At 35.1% G+C, this 21,813-nt stretch overlaps 2 long non-coding RNA genes across 2 annotated transcripts; both read left to right on the plus strand.

Moving 5' to 3' along the window:
• The first annotated feature begins 2,647 nt into the window (after nt 1-2,647).
• Nucleotides 2,648-4,660, plus strand: LOC125670964 (uncharacterized). The gene is made up of 3 exons (XR_008802552.1): nt 2,648-2,884; nt 3,261-3,381; nt 3,619-4,660. It is a non-coding gene; the product is annotated as an uncharacterized LOC125670964 (long non-coding RNA).
• An 8,011-nt stretch (nt 4,661-12,671) lies between these two features.
• LOC130054253 (uncharacterized) lies at nt 12,672-13,556 on the plus strand. The gene is made up of 2 exons (XR_008802548.1): nt 12,672-12,793; nt 13,293-13,556. It is a non-coding gene; the product is annotated as an uncharacterized LOC130054253 (long non-coding RNA).
• Nucleotides 13,557-21,813: the final 8,257 nt, after the last annotated feature.

Consider the following 21,813-nt stretch of genomic DNA (forward strand, 5'->3'; position numbering starts at 1 on the left):
TCTTTATCACCCTTTTCCAAACATACTTTAAAATCAAAATTGTTATTAAAAAGTATTGCTACCCCTCTTGAATTCGAAGTAAAGGAACTAAAGTAGCATTGGTATCCCCACATATATCTCACATCATTCTCTATTTCATTGTAAAAATGGGTGTCTTGAAGACAATACATATTATAGTTTAGACTTCTTAAATAGTTAAAAACATCTCTTCGCTTTGAGATATCGCCTAGACCTTGACAATTTACAGATAATATTTTAATTCCCATCAATTATTGAAACGAAAGGTGTCGAGACCTGCTGGAAGCTGAACTGAAATGAAATAAACGATTTCCCGCACGCATGTATACAGACTGAAAAAGAGGGAGACGATAGTAAAGAAGGCTAAGAAAGAGAGAAAAGAAAGCATATGAAAGAAATAAAGCATTAAAAAAATATATGTAATGACAACACGTTCTTGTTACTCTTGTGTTTAAATTCAGGCAAGTGTCCTACTTGGTTATTTGTTAATTGTTTTGTCCAATATAAACCGGAAGATCATTGAAGAAGCATAAGTTCCAGAACAGCCTCATAGATATGATCGGAAATAGTATTCCCGGAAAGGAAGCTCATCGTTTCAAGTTTGCTATTTTTTTCTCGATTTCGTCAAAGACGTCGAACATCACTCGCTTTTCTCCAATTTGCCCATACACACGGCCGTTGAAATACCAAGCTGATTTGACATTTTCATTTTCCAACAACGTATTAATCAGCTGCCCATTAAGTTGAGTCACATCGTCACAGAGACGAATTCCATTATGGTGGGTTTTTTTCACTGTTGATCGATGTTTCATGATTCTCGACTTTAAAGAATTCTTATTAAGTTTCATTACAATTGGTCGTTGATAACTTTTTCTCCCAGGAATTCTGTGAATTGCTATGATATCGTCGTCTGGTATTTCCACACCTGAATTTTCTTGAATGATGTGTTGTACCAATACTTTGACGTTTTCCCCGGGTAATTCTTTCACTCCGTGAATTTTCACATAATTTTTTCCTAGAGTATTGTTCATTCCAATTGGCCTTACTCATCGCTGATCTAGCTAACTTCTTTAGTTCATCATTTTCCACAGACATCACGTGTATTTGGTCATTTAAACCCTCGATCTCGGACCTTTGTGAATCTATAATGTCCATAAGAACTTTTTGCTTTTCCTCGATAAGTATATATTTCCATCTCTTTCTTATGGTAAGACATAACTTCTCTGACAATTGACCCAACAATGTTTCTAATATCATCAATGTTTACTGTCTTACCAACATTTTCTTTGAGGGATTTTAGATCCACCTGTACATTCTGTAAAACATCGTTATTACCGGATTGTTTTTCTTGTTCATTTATCCTTGTATTCACTGATAGCACTCAATTTGACCCAACTTCTTTCAAAATGAGAACTTGACATATTTACCGCATATGGAAGAATTATCAGTTTGTTGCTAGATCAGTATGTAAAAATGGTATACTTGTATGTTGTAAATAAGATTTAATATACCGGGTATATCAATTATTCTTTTAGAGCAATGAGGTACAAAACAGTAATGCCATGGAGAAAGAAGGTTTGAAGCGTACTGTGGATTGGATAAAGAGCAAGAATCTGCAGATTGGAACCATTATTACTGATCGCTATGTTCAAATCAAAAAGTGGATAAGGGAAGAACTGCCAGAGACCAAACATTACTATGATGTATGGCATGTTGCAAAAGGTATGCTATATACATATCTGATCATTACAAATAAGTAGTAATTAGAAGTAGTTTGTGATTTGAAATAGCACAGAAATAGAAGTTTTGTTTAGTGGTATTACGAAAATCAAATGTAATTGAATAATAATTGATAATCAGTTAAAAGCCAATTGTTTAAAATGAAAATTAATCCATGCAATTAGGCCAAATAAAAAAAAATGTGTGGTTCCGGTTACCCCACCGTCCCTAGTTTTTACCCTCGATGCTAAACTTTTGTTTGCTACTTCCAAAATCAGTTACCCTATTTTGCCGAATGTAATGCACACTTGTTTCAAGATTATTTTTTATGAGAAGGGGTGCATAATATATACCACTCTACATATAGGTGTTTGACCCATTGTCCTTCAGGTGAAGCTTGACTGTAAATTCATTCATAACTATTATATAGATACCGCTAAAATGCTAAGCTGTAAAAAAGTTGGATAGATTTAAAAACTTGGAAGGGTTTGGTACTCTGGTTGAAATATCATTTCCTACTTTCGTGTTCAAAAACATGATTTTTGCAAATGCAATTATTTTTTTTCTGTACTTATTTATTTATTTGAAAAATATATATGATATCAAAGAATTGTCAAAACTAGGGTGATCCCTACAATTTTGATAGGTATATATCACACCATATATATAAATGGTACATGCAAAGAAGTGAAAGTAAAAGAAAATTGTGTTTCCGTCTAAAATCTGTCATTAAAAAAATAAAATGAAACACCTACCTACCCTATTTTTCAAGGGAGTGTAACCGGAACCACACATTATTTTATTTGGCCTTAATACAATACTGAATAGTAAGTAGTGTGGTTATTATATGTTATCACTGTTGTCACCTTTTCATGTACATTGCGTTGATTCATTATAGGACTGAAGAAGAAGATTGTGGCAAAACAGAAGGACTGGGGGGAAACTCTCCACATGGACGAAGAGTTTAACAAACCACTTATACTGGGTCGCCGCTTCAACACCCGACGGAAATGATGGAGTGATGTGGGCAAAATGGGAGTCTGTGGACAACCACATTCACAACGTCCATGAGGGTCATGGCCAACTTTTCCCGACTTGTGCCCACAACTTGAGGGGGAAAAGCAGAGAAAGAAGTGGTTAAAACCAGGTATATATATATGACCTATAATCTCAAATATTCCGTTGGGATCTTGGTCAGTATCCCTTGCATGTTGTAAGAGATGACTAAATGGGGCAGACCGAAAAAACCGAGACCCCGTGTCACAGCAGGTGTAGCAAAATAAAGATCCCTCCCTGCTCAAAGGCCGTAAGCTCTGAGCACTGGCTTAACTTTTGCAGCCCTTCACCGGCAATGATGTCTCTAATTGAGTGAATCAATCAATATAATCTCAAATAGTTAAGTTAAAAAATTTCACAAATAAAAAGCAATTGAATGCGCGATCAAATTTGCGAAGAAGAAAAAACCAGGTATGCAGTTACTACACAAAATGATTTTTGTCACCTATTCACGATTTACTTTGCAGGTACCAAGGAGAGTGAGGAAATGAGCAACATCATATTGTCAAGCCAAATGAAGAAGGATATACCCAAGCTATCGCCATTGTTTCAAACTTCCCAAATTGAAGCCTGTTGATCCAACAATTAGTAAGAATGTACTTCTAAAGATAATCCACTATCATAATTCATATCAAAATTAATTGGCATGACATTTTTACTATTTTTGCATTTGTCACTTTTCTTTCAATCAAGTTTAAAATAGCAATAACAAAGTTAATGAGAATTTATATTATTTATCAAAATACAATACATATAGTAAAGAGCAATTTATTTATAAGGATATAAAGCATATATAACATTTTAAATAGTGTCCATTTTTTCCAGACTATGCATCAGTCCTGATGAAGGAGACTTATTTGGCCTTTCAAGAGTCATCAGAACCATTACCATGCTCATTGCCAGCTCAACCACCTCCACTCTGCAGTGAATTTTTCCATCCTGACAAAGAAGAAGCGGTTCTACATTTTAGATCGAGGTTCAGTCGGAAGGAGACATCCATTTTAGCAAAGCAGATAAAAGATATGTTGGTCATACAGATGTGTTCTTTTTAATCTTGTTTAAAAATGTTAAATCATTGTGAAACATCTTTATTTTCGGGTTTTGTTTAAATCTGAACCAAAGTCATATACAGGAGTAGGTTGTGTAAACAAATTATTTTTTACAAATAAAAAATTACTGGGGACAACCATGATATAGGGTCTGACCGTTAGGTAACAATCTGTTTGGAACAGTGTATTTTTGCAAATAATTTATAGAATGAAATATTAGCATAGTATATGTAGTATTAGCTTAGTATATATGATAGTTGTAAGAGTTAAAAAATGATAAAACTTTTTTTTAAATGGGAACATGAAAGCAGGGTCCTCGTCCCATTCCTGGGTGCAGAAACATTTTATTTAAAATATTGTTTGTGTAGCTGATGCTTTCTAAAAAATGATATTTTGTAGTATTCTGTTTTGCCAGTATATAATTATGATATTTTTTACTACTATTATGTTCATAAATGTATTATTTTTGGGCCATTTCTGTTAGAATGTTGTGCTTGAATTTTTTTGTATACATCATGTATGAATCGTACATTTGTTTAAAAAAAAGTTGCTTCATCCAAATCATACCATCACTCAGGTGCATTGAACCCTTGATACACCTCAGAGGCAAAGGGATTCCGTCACAGCACATGAGGGTAGAGGGACTCGTGCCTAGTGCCCTAGGTATCCTTAGCACCATCAAACAAATTGTCTGTGTACTGTGTATCTGTTACACCTGTAATTCCAGGAAATGTTTGGAATTATTCACTAATGATAAACTAGCAATGGGACCCAATGGTCATGTGAATTTTGTATTGATTAGATTAATAAAAAACTGACTTGCTCTTCAATTGTTGCCTTCATTTCTCCATACTGGGATCAGTATTGGTAGTATGCCGTCTCGAGCTTATACACATATAAACACACTGATGAAAAGCCAGGGTGTTCAGTAATGCGGGCCAGTTCCTTGTTTATTGACTCCCTCTCCTCATCAACTCTTGTCAATTCGGTGCAGCATGCAGTTTAAAGGGGGTGTAACATGATAGGATAAAAAAATCAATGTTATTTTTTAAGTTAATGAATTTCAGCTCTTTCTCAATGAAATAATGAACGAAAATACACCACAGGAACAAGTAATTTCGTCTGTAATAATAGTAGGCCTATTGATAATTGAGGGTATATACCATACCACTCCCTAATTACTAAGGGGTGGTATGGTATAGACCCCTGATATTATTACAGACACTATATACAATACCACTTCCTAATTATTAGGGGTGGTATGGTACATACCCCTGATATTATTACAGACGCTATATACTAATTATTAGGGATGGTATGGTACACACCAGTGAGACCACTAACATTGTAATTACAGATTCCTGTGAATACAACGCGGACAGGCGTAATATGATGATTAGACATCTGTAATTTATCATTAATGTAATTAAGAATGGTGTACAGTTAAAAATGATTGATCAATTTCGTATTTCTCAAAATTTATTTTATAAACAGTCTAACGGCGCCTTACCATTCCGTGCTTCTGAGGCGATGTTCAAGTTGTTCACGTTCAGCATTTAACTCGTCAAAATAGTCAGAATCCGTTGCAGATGGCTCATATTGATAAGGGACGAAGTCTGTACGTACTCGTTACGATAATCTTCAAAGAAGACGCTTCAAATGATATGTGGAGGTCGATTTCGTCCATAGAAACGGAGGTATCGTTCGCATTTGCCATACTGGCCTGTTTGAGACTGATGGGTTGTGACATCACACGTCATTATGGCTAAATATAGTAAAACCGGAAGTTCAGTTGATTGATTTCGGGCAGGTGCAAAAATAGCTAACTTTGACGGTGAATATCTCGGTATTGAATGCACGCACGATCATAATGTTTTTCCTTATAATTTTAAATGAATTTCTGAACCAATTTACCATTTTTGCACCCATGACTTCCGGGGCACTTTAAGAAAGATAATTTCGGTAAAATAGACTCTGCACATATCTTTTGATGAAAACTTGAAACAGTGTATGCGATTTGTCCCTTAAATTGCTTTGGTTAAATAGATATCTTGACTTGAACATTTGCTAATGTGCAGGATTGGACTATGGTCGTTTCCACGATAGACGTGCCGGATTCGACCTCAATTTTGGTTCAGGATTGGACCTCCTTTTTATTTTTATTTTCAAAATCCTTTATATTTTCGAATCTCGACTTCACTCTACCATATTTTAGTTTGATTAATGTAGCTTATTAGATTCTCAGACATTTCCAACATGACCATGCTGTATTTTGAATTTTTTTTACTGTTATCAAATTACATCGTCGTTTAAGTTCCCAACGACGACAATTGCTACTGTAAAAATATCAATTCGTTATCTCCTTCAAATTGAACCAATAGCAGATCTATATACAAATCATCAAACATTCCTTACGACAGTTGTAACGTTGACTGTTCGTATCCAGGACATTTTGACCTATAAAACACGTGAGAAATTATCATCATTTTATAATCCTCTGTAACAATATAAATTCGACGTTTCCTGCTTACATATTCCCTAATTCCAAACTCTGTTATATAGATTCTCTCCTTTGTTTCAGGTATCAAGCCCTTGAACTTCATTTTATGAGATGGGTACACTTCGAATGTGTGAAATTTGTGGTGAGGAATTCAAGACCAATTCTGAATTGCGTAGGCATGCGAAAAGGAAACATCAACCAGATAAATTGTCTTCGTTTGTGACCAGTGTAACACTTTTGCACATTATAAAAGAAATATGAAGTAAAAAAAAAAATTACATTGTTTTCTGAATACACGAGGTGCATACATATTCTATGGCAGCCGTTTTATATATCCGTTAATGTACATTGTGAAACGATTATTTTTACGGTGTTATGCTTTGTTTTACAGAGATATTACTAATCTTTTACATTTCATTTTACACATGTTGATTTTTTTATTTCATTGAACCAGAAGTGTTTGTAATTATTACTTGCTATTAAATATATTTCAATGTTATTGCGTTCGTATTGAACTGATAACAACTAGTGAAAAAATTGTATTGAAGATTAACCTCTTATCTGAGCAGCAAGTAATGAAGAAGAAAAACCACCATGGACAAAACTGCTTCTCATTTAGATTCATATTTTAGCTACAGGAGTGATATTGCGAATTTCTGAGAACATATCCTTTCTATTTTCTTCATCAGTATATGCACTATAAGGTTGAATTCGATGTAATTACAAGAAACGAAAAGTTTTAAAATACAAAAATCCTGATATTTACTACATTCCAACACACACTTTTACGACCATAGTCAAATCCTGCACATAAGCAAATGTTCAAGTCAAGGTATCTATTTAACCAAGGTGATTTAAGGGACAAATCGCATACACTGGTTCAAATTTTCATCAAAAGATATGTACAGAGTCTATTTTACCGAAATTATCTTTCTTAAAATGCATGAAAACATGATTAAAAACATCTTCGCCCGCTTCGAGTTCTATCGAGACAACATATTCAACTTCGATCAATGAATTTACAGTTGTATGTGTACATGAGTAAGAATTCCAAGAACCAATCAACTTAATGATGCCTCCCTGGCCAGGTAGTGTTTTAAATTCATAAATTCGTCGTCTAATAAGTCGGTGAAATGAAGATTTTTAAGAGCCTGCCTTTGTTTGAAACTGCCGTCTGCCATCTTATTCTCAGGTTCTCCCCTCGTGCCTGCAGGGGGCCTGTGTGACGGACAAGGGTGCGCGTCGCCCACCTTGCAGGGAAGGTCACAATTCAAGCTTTCAGGAATCAGTTATTCCGTCAGGAAGCCTCTCATTTATCTAGCTTGTTACCATGTTTTTATCAGTTATCTTCAGGCAGGGTTACATCTTTCCTTGCGCACGATAACACTCCCACACATTTCCCTCTGACCCAGTAGTTTCCATTGCCTGGCTTTCAGTATTTACATTTCTCCTTTTACTCCCTGGTTTACGAAGTTTTCAAAATTAAGTGCCTCCAATTTCAAGTATGCATTGTAGAAAAATATATATCAATTTTGTTGTGGAGGACATTGTTCCAATATCTGTGGCGGACTGGGGAGTGCGTTGGGGTAGTTGATCACTAATTCTGCACCAAAACCGGCTCTCCCCCACCTGCTACTAAAGCAGGGACAGGTATTTCATGTGTACCCTCCGGGTGACCACTTAAGTAGGTCAAGGGTCAGTGGATATTCATAAAAAATAGTGATTTTTGGAATAAGTTGCTAAATTTTAATTCGTAGGGCTCTCAGCTAGTTCAAAGCTGTAGCCACATCCACCTCCTTCTAATGGAGGGAATGCTACAGGCTGATGCATGTTGGGCAAATGTAAGAGGGTCCACTTGCTCTTTAAACCAGGTAGCAAGCAGGAGACAGGTGAGATGCACAGAGATCCCTAGCCCCCTTAGAACGTGGTCACCCGTTCAGGTTCGGGCACTTATGTCCACATAGGGCCCCCTGTGTTGCCCCTACTTTGGTAGTCAAAATGGCACACTGGCCGCCTCCCAGTTCCCCACAAAAATTGAATGCGATCCTTTCCACTATATATGTAAATTTGCATCCTGTTTCTTAATACAATCAATAAATATTCAAACTTGTATCACTCCTGTTAATCCAGCTGCTAGGCAGCCTATGAGGGATTACAGGACTGTCGGCTAAGCTTTGACACACCTACTGGGTTTATTCAGCATATTAGGTCAAGGTCAACTATTCAGTTCAGGCAGTAGGTAAAATGTCTTGTGGTTGGTTGTGCTGTATATGAAAGTTTAATTTTAACAGAGTAGCTCCTCTAGTTAAATCTAACATACCCTAGGTCTGGTCATGGTCAATGGAGCCAATTCTTTCATTAATATGCATTAGAACTACTGTTTTACATATTTCCCCATGAAAGCGTGTCAGCCTTCAACCAAAGTATATACATGTATGGGGACAATGGCTAGTGCGCAGAATAAATGTATAGAATTACAGTTGAAATGTGATAATATCCCGGATCAAAATTAATAACAATGTGTTGTTGAATTCCCTGAAATATAGTTGGTATCATGCAGAATTATCTAATCTTTGATTGTAATGTAAGGATGGTGAACATTACTCACTGTATCCAGCAAGGCATTCTGATTCGCCATGACATGGTCAAGTTGAACTGTAGAAACAAGATAATACACGTTGTCACTTAAAGAGATGCTATGCATCCAATCATCAAACTTAATTATTAGAATAAATAACAAAAAGAGAAAGACAAAGGTAGCATTACAGTAATCAATTAGTAAAAATGAAAGGAAAATATAAGACAAAAGTGGATATTTAGAATAAAAGATGACTGCGTCCGTAGAGGATGACAGAGAGGGGACGGAGAGAGAAAAGTATATTTGGAATCAGACTTTGGAGAGAGTCAGTAGATAATTTTGTATTGCTTATAGGAGTTATCTTAAGCTTCACCTTTCATTGCAATCAAGGTTATCCTAAGTATCGAGGTGCTTCTATATACACCAATTCTGTGTAAGTTTGAATAATTCTTTAACACACCAAATAGAATTAAACTGGTAAAGCTATGTATATTTATAAAAACGATCTTTAAGAGAGTTAGCTCTCTTGGTTACCCTTACCGAAATACAAAGGTTCTGGCAAACAGTTGTGGTAAATTTGCCGCAATTTTGCAGCAAACCTCTGGCAAATGTTTGCTGCATGTTTGCTGCAAATTCATAATTGCCATGCAAATGAGCTTTGTGGCAAACAGTTCTGGCAAATTTGCGGCAAACAGTTCTGGCAAATTTGCGGCAAACGATTCTGGCAAACATTTCCGGCATGCATATTGATAGCAATCTGGTTCTGGTAAATTTGCAGCAAACAGTTCTGGTAAATTTGAGACAAACTGTTCTGGCAAATGTTCGCAGCAAACAATTCTAGCAAGTTTGTGGCAAACAAATTTGGGAAATATACTTAGAATGAAGTATTTGGTTGAATCATGACAAAAGTATTTCGGAGTAGCGATAATCTGATTTTTTATTGTCATTGATAATGACACGTCATGCCCAAGTACATCTTCTTTTAAAAAATTGTCTAATTAATGTAAAATTGATATGATAGTTCATTGAATTGTCAAATCCAAGAGCGGTCAGTTTTCATTTCAAATATTGATTTGTGATCTCCAAATTTTGTAGAAACCACAGGCACCTGAAGCGTGGATAGCGTGTATATAAAGATCTTATGTACATACCCCCCTCTACCCAATGATAAAACTAATGTAATTTATCCAACTAATTGACGACTTTAAAGGAGCAAGATTAAAAGTTCAATGTCTGACAAAAAACTAAATTCACAATTTTCACCCCCCCCACCTCCCCCTTAAAATCAAATAAATGTATGATGAATGTTGAAACTATTGATTGATTGTATCTTGTTTAACGTCCCTCTCTGTATACCTTTTCTACTGTTTGTTCACAAATAAAAGTGTACATTAAAACTATTTTAAAATGTTCATTTATATAATGTGGGGGAAAATATGTAATTGTTTATCATAAAGCACTGTCCAATTTATCATTAATCTAGATTCATTTTAAATTTTTCACTTAACATGCATTCAGCTTGTATAATTCAATTTATTTAAGGAATGAAGATACTTTTGACCTACTTTCTGCGATATAACCTAACTTTTAAAATCCGCGAATATTCAGTGGCGAATCTAAAGGGAGGGTTCCTTGGGTCGGGAAATTTTGATTAAAAAGGGGTATAAATAACGCATTTTGAGGGTAGCCCCCCCCCCCCTTGAAAACCAAAATCAATGGTAGACCCCCCCCCCTTCCTTTAAAAAATTCCTGGATCCGCCTGTGATATTCTGCATCAAGTATTACTATTGGTTAAAGTTTATTAGCTTCGTTCGTTGAAAGCAAAATGATAAAACTACACTGTACAATTCTCTCTACATATATCATGTAGGCCTATTGTTTACTTCGCAGCGCAAAATCCAACTTTGGAGTCGCTCAGACAGAGATCTGTCATCACACAAAATACGTCATGCAACAGAAAATGCAGAATAACTTACAACTTTTTATTTCATTAAAGTTTTACCAAACTACGTTATAAATTACCAGAGCATGAGCATGAGCATTGTCACCAATTCAATCCCACACAGTAAAATACAACTGCAATTCACAGATCGCTATCCACATGTCAATCGATGTGACGTGACGTCATTTAGCAGGACATGACGCATATTAATCTGTATTGTTTGCCAGAAAATTGCCGCAACTGTTTGCCACTAGTGGTAAATCTTTTGAAAAGTCCCTAATGTTTACCAGAACTTTGCCAGAACTGTTTGCCACTACTGGCAAACTCCTGCAATGTTTTGGTGAATAGTTATGGCAAACAAATCTATTTGCCGCAAACTTGCTGCAAATTTGCGGCAAACTTGCGGCAAACATTTCCTTTTGGTAAGGGTAGCTCGTTGTCATTTCTTCCTCACGCATAGGTGTGTTTAACTAATTTACTTGTGATTTATCTCTGCACTGTACAAAATGTCAGCTTATGAGAAAACCCTTTTTCATTGTCACTATATCTACGAATTCGTGGCAGCTTGAACATGAAAACACCACTCTCATAAGAGAAAGTAAAAGAGAAAAAGACAGGCGAAATACTCACAAGTATATCAAAATCGAGTTGTTTCATCATTTTGGGTACAGACGTAGGAAAAGGGATGAAGACTTATTCATGGATTAACCCTTTCAAATACGCTTCAACTTGAACTAACGCATAAATGGACGGTATTTGTTATAGAAATTTCCGGATTCGACCTTTCAAATACACTTTGGACTGAATTTACGAATAATTGAACGACATTTGTAAGTGAGCACATTAAAAATGTGAACATCGTGCTTCGTTGCTGAAAAGATCACATGAATGTTTAAAATGGTCTGTATAGGATCAACATTTTGTTGTTGATTGTGACACAGTTTGGGCATGCTCTAATCGTATTTTCTTTAATGATTATGTTTAATGCTGCATATCCAGATTTTTTTTCGACCTCATTAAGTCATGATAAACTATTTTCAAAAAAACAACAACAACAACAACAAAAAAAAACCTACCCAAAGAGCAGCAAATGAAAAATATGAATGTATAAAACGCAATAGACCATTTGCTGATTGTCTTCCCTAGTCTTGGATATGTATGTAGAGTTATTCTTCAAACACAAAAGACTTATACAGGATAAATAGAGGATATATATATAAGTATGTTTTTGGTTTTGGGTAAATTCTTAATATCCTCATTAAACCCAATGTATAAAAGTAAAATGGAGCTGAAAAATTGCCAAACACCTTTTATTCAGCTCTCAGGAATGTGTACTGATAATAAAATATATTTCTTTTTTTTTTTAAATTGTTTTCACTTTAGAAAAAAAAAATCAAAGTCCATGAACCAACTTTTTTTCCATTGAAAAATGTTACATAAATTTTCTTAGGATCTTTAAATGATAGATTAGAGATTTAATAAGCTTAGAGGCATATGATAAGTATGTTTTTGAATAATATGATTGTGTTATATAATGCTCTGAAAATAACATAAATGCCACCCTTGAAACGAATTAGAAAATACATTACTGAAATTAATATTACGTTCGTAGCCTGTCGTGTCCGAAAATGAAGAAAAAATATGATGCCTCTTAATATTTCATGACGAGAATTTATTTACCGTATCACGTGTTGTTTGCATATTTCATGTCGTTATTAACTCAGTAAATGAATAACAAGCCAATTGTGATTGTGTTACTTATTTTATTTTTCAAACGATTTTCATGAAAATTACGAAGTTAAACTCCCTATGTGTAATTGAACTCGCCCACAGATTTGCATTGTGGGATAGCGATGGCGGTAAATACAGTGTCCACAAAACGATGATTTCGTTACGAACATGATTCGTCGTTAACTGATGCAGAAAAATTCGTAAGTACTGTTTATTTTACGTTTATGCATACTAGAAAATACATAAATGAGTTATTTGCGACATATTCTTACTCATGTTTGTCAACTTCGAGAATTTTAACCCCGGGTTCTTGCCTGTTGGTCGACTTTACACTGAGACCGCAAGAGTTGTTTGTCGTGTCTGACGTAACGAACGTACGGAAACATTATTCTAAAAGTTTAAATTTGCATTTCTGACACTGAGGGTAATTTTTAGCCTATAGATGTTCGATTTAAAAAAAAGAAAACTGATTGGTTATTATGAATTATTTTTAACAAACTGTAAATTTTCTATGGATGATGTTCGTATTATGAATTTATAAACGGACACATGATACGGCGCTGTTTTGTTGTCTTTTTACGAACATAGTATTAATGATTCTGTTTCATCTAAACTTTTCAGAATCAATCAATGTAATCATTATCAAAGATGTTATTTTACACAATGAGAGTTGTTTCATAGATGCTCTCTCCTTTTCAGATCAAGGAAGTTTGTGGGGGTGAATACCTTCTCCAATTTATGCTGCGGAAAGGAGACAGATTATATTGGCCCCCTGTGGATGAATTCTCTTGGGAGCCATATGATAACATACATCGACTTTTGCCAATACCTGTTTTGTCCAATTAAGCAGTCTTCCTCTGGAAGACAATTATTTTAATTTTGAAACATTCACACTCGCTCATGCTATTCAAAATTCATATTGATGTTGCATTGAAATAAATGTTTTCCTTAGCGCTGAAAAAATTGTGTCTGTGTTACTTCCATAAGATGATAGTTTTGCTATGAATGTATCCTAAGAATCGTACTGCTAACTCAAAGTAACAGAGTCATAGCAGTAAAGATGTCTTCTTATGAAGGAAAAGATTGTGACTGTTTCTCTAATGATGTCTGTCATAATTTTATGGAATAAATCAAAGCCGAAAATTATGGAAGTAACGGCGTCTTAAATTCTTCAATCTGACTGCAAGGTCTGTAATAATAAATTTTGAAAAAAAAGTTTTTAATCACCTCTTCAGAAGATATCTTAAAGGTTGAATTACAGATTTACAATAAAAATACAGTTATTACTGCAGTATGTATTTTCATTCAGACACCATGTTACTTCCATAATTTTGTTAGTCATCTATATTCAAACTCATTTCAAATTAAATCCGTGCCATGGATTATCTTTTACTTGGTATTTCTATAAACTAGAAGATGTAGACTACTCAAAACCATAAACCAAATAAGAAATAAATTAATTTGAAATTTATTGGTGAAAGTAACACTTTGCATCCCAGCTCCAGAAACTTACTTATATATATTGCGTGTTTTGATATTTGGTTTATCCAACGAGTTGATATGGTGTATTTATTCGCGAGGCTTGCCGAGCGGAAAATACATCATATCAACAAGTTGGATAATAGATGTTCTATTTATCTCATACGTATTCTTTTTGCTTAATTTTGAGACGATCCCCAGTATGGTAGAAACAGCTGATTGAATTTGTTTTGAATCCGTGGCTCAGACTTCAGTCTTCCTTACGCGGGAAAAAAATAGTGCTCTTATAATCTATTTATATACAGTACAAAAGGGCATTTTTATAAAAGAAACCATGGATGAAAATTGTTTTAGAAGGGATTATAGTTTATAATTAATAATGGCTTTGCCATTCGAACAAAGTAACAACTGACCGAGTATTTATTTTTTGTCAACACAGTGTGTGCTAGTTTGATGGGTCTGAATGACAAAATCTTGTTGATGTGAAAAATGTAATTTATTAATGTAAATGACAGATAATATGCAATGGTAAATACAACCAATAATAAACAAGATATACATGATGAAACATCACAATCAACATACATTTAATATCCACAATTATATGGCCCACATAAATGCAACACAAATTGACTTACATGTGCTTTGGCTATAGGCCCTAATGATCTTCAGAAATGAAATTTTGTTTACTCTGGACTTGTCCAGCCATTAATTTAAGAAATTTCTAGAATGCGCCAATATGCGCCCTCTATATGTAAAGTTGCGTAACTTAACAATAAAAATTACCTCCCCTTGCGCTAAATATGAACAGTACAAGAGAGATAACTCTAATAAGATATACAAGCCTACAGTTTGCTAAAAATTAGTTTATTTCATAAACTCTATTTTTGACGTAGGTCTGACCTTCTGATAAAAGTTTGATGTCGTCGTCGTTTTGAAATAAACGTGTAACAACGATCAATGAAAGTAATATTTTGATGCAGCGTTATTAGAATGTTCAAAAGTTTACAATGAAAAGTAGAAGTGTTTGTGCATTTGGATTTTATTTACGTAGTTTCTTTGGATCTGAGGGCGAGAGGAAATCCTGAGGCACATTAAACAGGCCTAGGCCTAGTAAGTAGAGCTGTTGAAATTTGTGACATTCAATATGCTCCAGAGAAAAGAAACTGTGCTTGTGAATGCGTGGTACCGCAGCATGTCGAGGTACTTTCGATTATGCTTGTCCTGTAGGCGGTCGATTCCTTGTCGATGATAATAGTGTACACATATTTTTGTTTTCTGATCGTAATTTTTGAGTAGTTACAGATCGAGTTGACATTTTTATGGCCAGTAGCTTGCATTATGTCAGTGGGGGCAACATCATTTTAATTTTGCTATAAAATAAATTCTAAATGAATACAGAATAACAAGTTATACGCTTTATTTCTTGCGTCGATATGCATAAACACAGAAACTATGTCATCCAAGCGGGGATAGTGTCAAAAGTAGTTCGGACCGGAAGTGCTTTATCAAACGGGCGTGTGATAAAGCTAATGCTTTATCTCACTTTCAATATTCACCACACGTATGAGATAAGCATGATTTCGCTTGAGAGAATGTACGATCAATAGATGAAAGGTGAAGATATCGAACAGTGATCAATCTCCAATCTAATTAAAATCAGATCCTAGGATACGCTCACAATCGCTATAATAGGATCTGACATAACCCCATAGGGGGTCATGTCTGCATGACCTTTCACTTGGAATATTCATGAGAACTATCAGCCAGTCAGATTGCGCCATACAGACAATGATGGCTATTTAGGCGGTTCCTGGCAATTCGTAAACAAAGTGCTGTAATCTCTCTCCAACGAAGTTTATTCCACACTGAAAAAATTGTATATTCTCGCATAACGAATTTAAAACTTTCGCAATGATGCCTAATCTATTCCGTTCATACAAACAACAACACGTACGATATGAAATACACCGAAATTAAACTAATTGTGAATTCCGATTTATGTATGAATAGGGATGGATACGATTTGAATAGTTTTACTTAAATAACGCGAGGAATATAACGCCAGTTGACGTAAACGGTGCATTGTGACGTCGCATCTAGCTGCGATATGTTTTCTTTCAAACCAAACAATCGCAACATTTTCCTTGAATTGTGAACACCGACGATTTCAAAGCCGACGCGCTGATTGGCTGACATAAAGTTCATCTGAACATGACCCATAATCGGGTTATGTCAGATCTATTTACGCAGAGTATACGGCGCGGATCTAAGAAGTCTGATTTTAATTAGATTGGATCAATCTCATAACTCCTATAAGCAATACAAAATAGAGAGTTGGGTAAACACGGGCCCCTGGACACACCAGAGGTGGGATCAGGTGCCTAGGAGAAGTAAGCATCCCCTGTCGACCGGTCACACCCGCCGTGAGCCCTATATCCTGATCAGGTAAACGGAATTATCCGTAGTCAAGATCAGTGTGCCAAGAACGGTCTAACAATCGGTATGAAACACTTCAGATATCATTTGACTCAATCATAAATTGTATTGGCAAACTAGATCGTTATAACGATCATAGAATTTGCGAAATGCTAACTTTAAACGAGACTGTTTGAACTGCACCATCAACTTGTTTGTCAGTAACCTGTCTCAATTTAAAAACTGACCATACGCAAAACAAGCTCTTGCGTATCGAATCAGTTGAGAGATATAAACACCATATGCAAGTGATAATGAAATATTGCTACATAAATATGGGAAGTTGACGATGGAGAAGCTGAAATCATCCTGTTTTTCATAAAGTTGTTAGTGTGCCGTTAGTATCTACTTTTAATAAAATATCTAAGTATAAAGTAGAAGTTAACGAGTCTGTGGTGTCTTTTATTTCGAGTTCACAGTGATAAATTGAATTGACATATGAATGAAAGTTATTATGGCCCTGTGTTTAAGGTGGCTCCTTATTACACTACAATGTTAAATGACTCGTATGGGCCGTCTGTAGGGTTTCTGTAGCTGTAGTGTTTGCGTAATGGTGGTATCCCAAACAGAAGCTGACACGAAGTCTATCCCCCCCCCCTCCTCTCTCTCTCCTCTCTCTCTTTAGGGTTTCTGTGGACGTAGTGTTTGTGTAACGATGGCATCCCAAACAGAAGCTGACACATATAGAATATCACACTCTAATGTTGATCTCGGACCTGGGATTGGCCCCGAGAGTTGATCTCGGCCCGAGCCCGTAGGGCGAGGGCCGAGATCACTCGAGGGGCAATCCCAGGTCCGAGATCAACATTAGAGTGTGATATTGTTTATATCATATACCTAAAACACAACAAGTTGATAAACATTTTTTGAAAAATTGGGGGGGGGGGGGGTATTGGCCCAAACATAAATACATGGTATACTATATACAACGATATTTGACTACTTTATTCCTTCAGTGAGTTTACTTTAATGGTTATGTTTCCAGTACTATTGGCATTGTGAAACATGCTAAAGTCTGGGTTTTGTAGCTTTATTCCACTGCTGGTCACAATAATTGGATGATTAATCATGGACATCCCTTCATGTGGTCTAGAATCTGGACGTTTCAATTAACTGAACTGCTTGGCTGAGAAACTCGTCATATCTATCGCTGTGCTGTTCATGTACATGTATATACTATTAAGCAGCTCCTAGGGGCCTGCCAATGAATACTAAAATTGGAAAATAAGTGAATTATTTTTATTTCTTTTTTCGGATTTACCAAACTCGCCCGTTTTCATTATTTCATATAATTTGTAAGAGTTGTAGAACTTTGTTTACGTGGCGTCATCGTATGAACGGGAATGTTTACAGATCTGATGCTGCTATTTATTTGCTTAGGGAATGTTACCTTATACTGAAGTAAGTTTTTTTTACCGTTTCCCATCTGTTTAGCATCTATAAGTCGTTGAAAAACGTTGGAAGATATTGGTTCTGCTTTTCTCGTTTTATTGCCAAGCCCTCGGGATTTTAGGTTTCAGAAATCGTTTTAAAGAAGTTTTCTACATCAAAATTACCGTAAATTATCATTTTGATCTCCATTAGGAACGGGAATTTCTATTAATGCTTAAGTATCACCCTCCATAATCCTTCTACTGTTTTCTGTCGCCTAGAACGTTGCTTGTTTTTAAATGAAGTTAAACGTGCTATTGTTCTAAATAAACAATTGTTACTTGGGTTACCCCCCTTTGCTTAGATACTCGCTACAATTTAGCGCTGTTTTTGAAAACGTTTTTATTTAATTTTTCTGCTTAAATTGAATTTTGTCGTGGAAGAAAGTATTATATTTGAAAAAAAAATTGTGTCTAACATCATTTTTTCATGTAGTTATGTTAGATTTCAAAAGATTAAAGAAGAAATGGCCATTTGAAATTTGAGGGCGAGACAGCCCCTTGACAACGGGCCGAGACAGAGATATCTCGGCCCTTAGGGCGAGACAGCCCTACCTACTTGCAGCTGTCTCACCCTAGCCAAGATAGGTGTATCAGGGCTGATACACTACTAGGTATATGATATATGATTTTATTCCTTTTTCAAATATTTAAATTCAATGCTAATATTTTTTCTTCATTCTTATGTTATACAACAGAATGTAGCAAGTACTTCGAAAACTTCTGATTTTTACACATGTATTTATAGAACTGTTGTCCTTGTCAAAACAGTGGGAAATGCAAAAGCTGTGAATGCAAACGAAGGGGATGTACCAACTGCAAATCCCTGCTGTCAGTTTGGAACAGGATCAACTGAACCGGTATGTGATGTATAGGAGTGTTGGCCATTGATTTGTAGATGTTCACCCTTCCACCAAGTTGAGGTCCTCCTATGTTGGAAGGGATTTTTTAAAAAAAGTTTTCTGTTGTATCTTCTCAGATCTGTCATCATCCATATGCGCATAGCAGTGAAAGGAACCGTGTTAAAGAAGAAGTAGGGCAAAGTGCAAACCAGGTTATGGAAGCAAGGGATGAAGCAGATTGTGTTTCACTGTTGGTAAGATCTATATATCAGAAGTTGTAATCGTAAGTTTTATTGTGTAGTATGAATACACAACATATATATTATCAGTAACATATATAAACTATCATCATGATTATTTGACCAAGAGAAATAAACCATTTTAAATTTACAAGTGTGGATCACTTGATTGAAACAGATGCCAGTAACATTGACCTTTGGCAACTTGCTAGTCAGATGACAAGGAGAACATTTCTGTACACCACCCATATCATTACAATTACATTATTTACCAGATGTGAGTTAAACAAGAGGATCATGGGTCACATCAATTACTTGAGTTATCTTGGCCCTAATGTTGTGATTTTGATATCATTTAATAACTTTTAAAGTGATGACTTATCAACGATGCTGTTGATATAATGTATTGAGTAGAAAATCTTACATATAATTACATCAATTATAATAAATTATGATGGGTTGTGTTTAGGAAGAAGTGCGATAGAAAATTATGGATGGTTAGAACATAATTTACATGGACATGGAATTTATGCTCAAGAGACTGTACCGACTCTCATTGGAAATGTCGTGTTTATATATTATTATCAAAATTTTAATTATGAGTAAATACATCATTAAAATTCCGTTTATATTCAGTTGAAATTTTATCAGCGTCATTTTACGACGAAACATGGCAACAAAAGTAACCGCAACTCTATCAGAAGAGAAATTATCCGCTGTATGGGCCCATTTTGCATACAATGGTTGGGATTGGGATGCCGAGGAAGAAGAAGTTATATCTGAGGAAGTACCCTCCTCGCCTGGACCAGCTATTGAGGGAAATGCCGGAAGAGCTGAATGTCCCGACTGTTGGTGTAGGCCGTGCGTTATGGACGAGTCGCACAGACAACTTTGGTGGCCAGAAAATCCCGGTGTGCCGTCCAGAAAAAATAAATCTAACAGAAAAAAACTTTATATAAGAAATTCTGGACTATGTTGAGTCATCGTGGGGTGTGGGACGATGATCGTTATATCGCCAGAAAATCCGCCGCAGTACGAAGGGATTCTCGTAGGAATCTGTATGTTTGGTAGACGCACGGATACAAGAGAGACATCATGCCTGACTGTGTTATTCGTAAAGTCCGAGCATGGTATCCAAACCTGATTTTTCAATGGCTAACGTCCTCAATTACAAAATAAAGTTATCGTGCTTTAACATGTTTTGATTCTTTAATTTTTTTTTATCAATATTTTGAATAACATGCACAAGAAAAATAATTGCACTTATGATTTATCTTACGAAAACGTATACAGGTAACACAGGTAACATCCCGTGTATTCAGGAAGCTATACACGAGCTACCATTCTTCCCTCGGGGCTTCACACCTGCTTAAAATTAGCTCCGCCTCCAACTAAACTTACCTGAGGTAAACCGACCGGTCGAAAAACTCGGTCTTTAAGCTCTTTGTATGAGGCATGGTTTATCATAAAAATAGTAATTCACGCTCTCAATTATTTTGAAACTCTTTTTGTCATTTTTCCCCGGAATTATCAAAAGTTCTTTTATTTGCAAATCAAATATTCCAGAGTCCAAATTTCACTGTGATTTGATGCATGATATGAATATAAAAAAAAAACTTGCATACAGACTCAGATAGACGTTCTAATTTATTAGAAAAATATTTATGAAAATTGAAAATGTTATTTGTTTATATATTTTTGAGTGTATGAATAAAAAATTTCTAAAAAAAAAAGAAAAAGATTAATAATAATAAAAATAAAGTAAAAAAAAAAAAATACAAAAATAATAAAACCCAACCAATTAAAGAAACAAAATCAAAAAAAAAAAAAAACAAACAAACAAACAAACAAACAAAAAAAAAAAAAAAACAACCCATGACATACCAATTAGAAAAACATGTATCGAAGAAATATATTCTAAAAAGAAATTAAAACGAAATGACGAAGTTTCAAATATATCGTTATATTTTAGATTCCAATCTAACAAGAGAGACAAGTACCGATCTCGATCAAAATTGATAAAAAATACTACAATAATCAGTTTCCTAACTGTATGCAATTTTCATCAAGAAATTAACCTCCTTTACACACTCATTTAATTTGTAAACCATATTCCATCAAAGTTGTTTCCGAATTACAATGTTCTTTATGACCACGTTTTTATAATTCCGATCGGTCTTGTTTCATATCAGAAAAATCGCAATATTTCTGACTCTGACAATTTTATTTCAACTTCCCTTTAGACATATTTTTCAAATATATCTTTTTTCTTATAGGCATAGGTTTTTTCTTTAATTAATTTAAAAAAAAATCAAATAACGTTTTAATTTCTTAAATATTTTTATTTAAAAAATCCGAAAGTCTATCTGAGTCATTTTGGCATGTTCATTAGATAGTTGTCCCATGCATCAAAGCGAAAGGACAATATAATCTCTTATTTGCAAACAAAACACCGTTTTATCATCCCAGGAAAATCATTAGAAAATGCATATAAAATAAATGAAATATTGTGTCATTCTTTCGATAGTGAAGAGATGTTTTAACTAGCCATTGAAAAACACTGTGGTGTAATGAGCTACCTTTAAATATATGTCGTTTACCTGAGTTACAAGTTTATTTACCTCCAGGGGGACGTTACGGTGTCAGGCTACGTGTACAACAGACGAACCTTGGGGGAGATCGCAATCTCTGTTGAACAGCTAAATTTAACTGTTGACCGAGAGGTTTTATGGATACGTGGTATATAATTACA

Source organism: Ostrea edulis, chromosome 4 (assembly GCF_947568905.1).
Source record: "Ostrea edulis chromosome 4, xbOstEdul1.1, whole genome shotgun sequence".
In the NCBI taxonomy this organism is placed as follows: domain Eukaryota; kingdom Metazoa; phylum Mollusca; class Bivalvia; order Ostreida; family Ostreidae; genus Ostrea; species Ostrea edulis.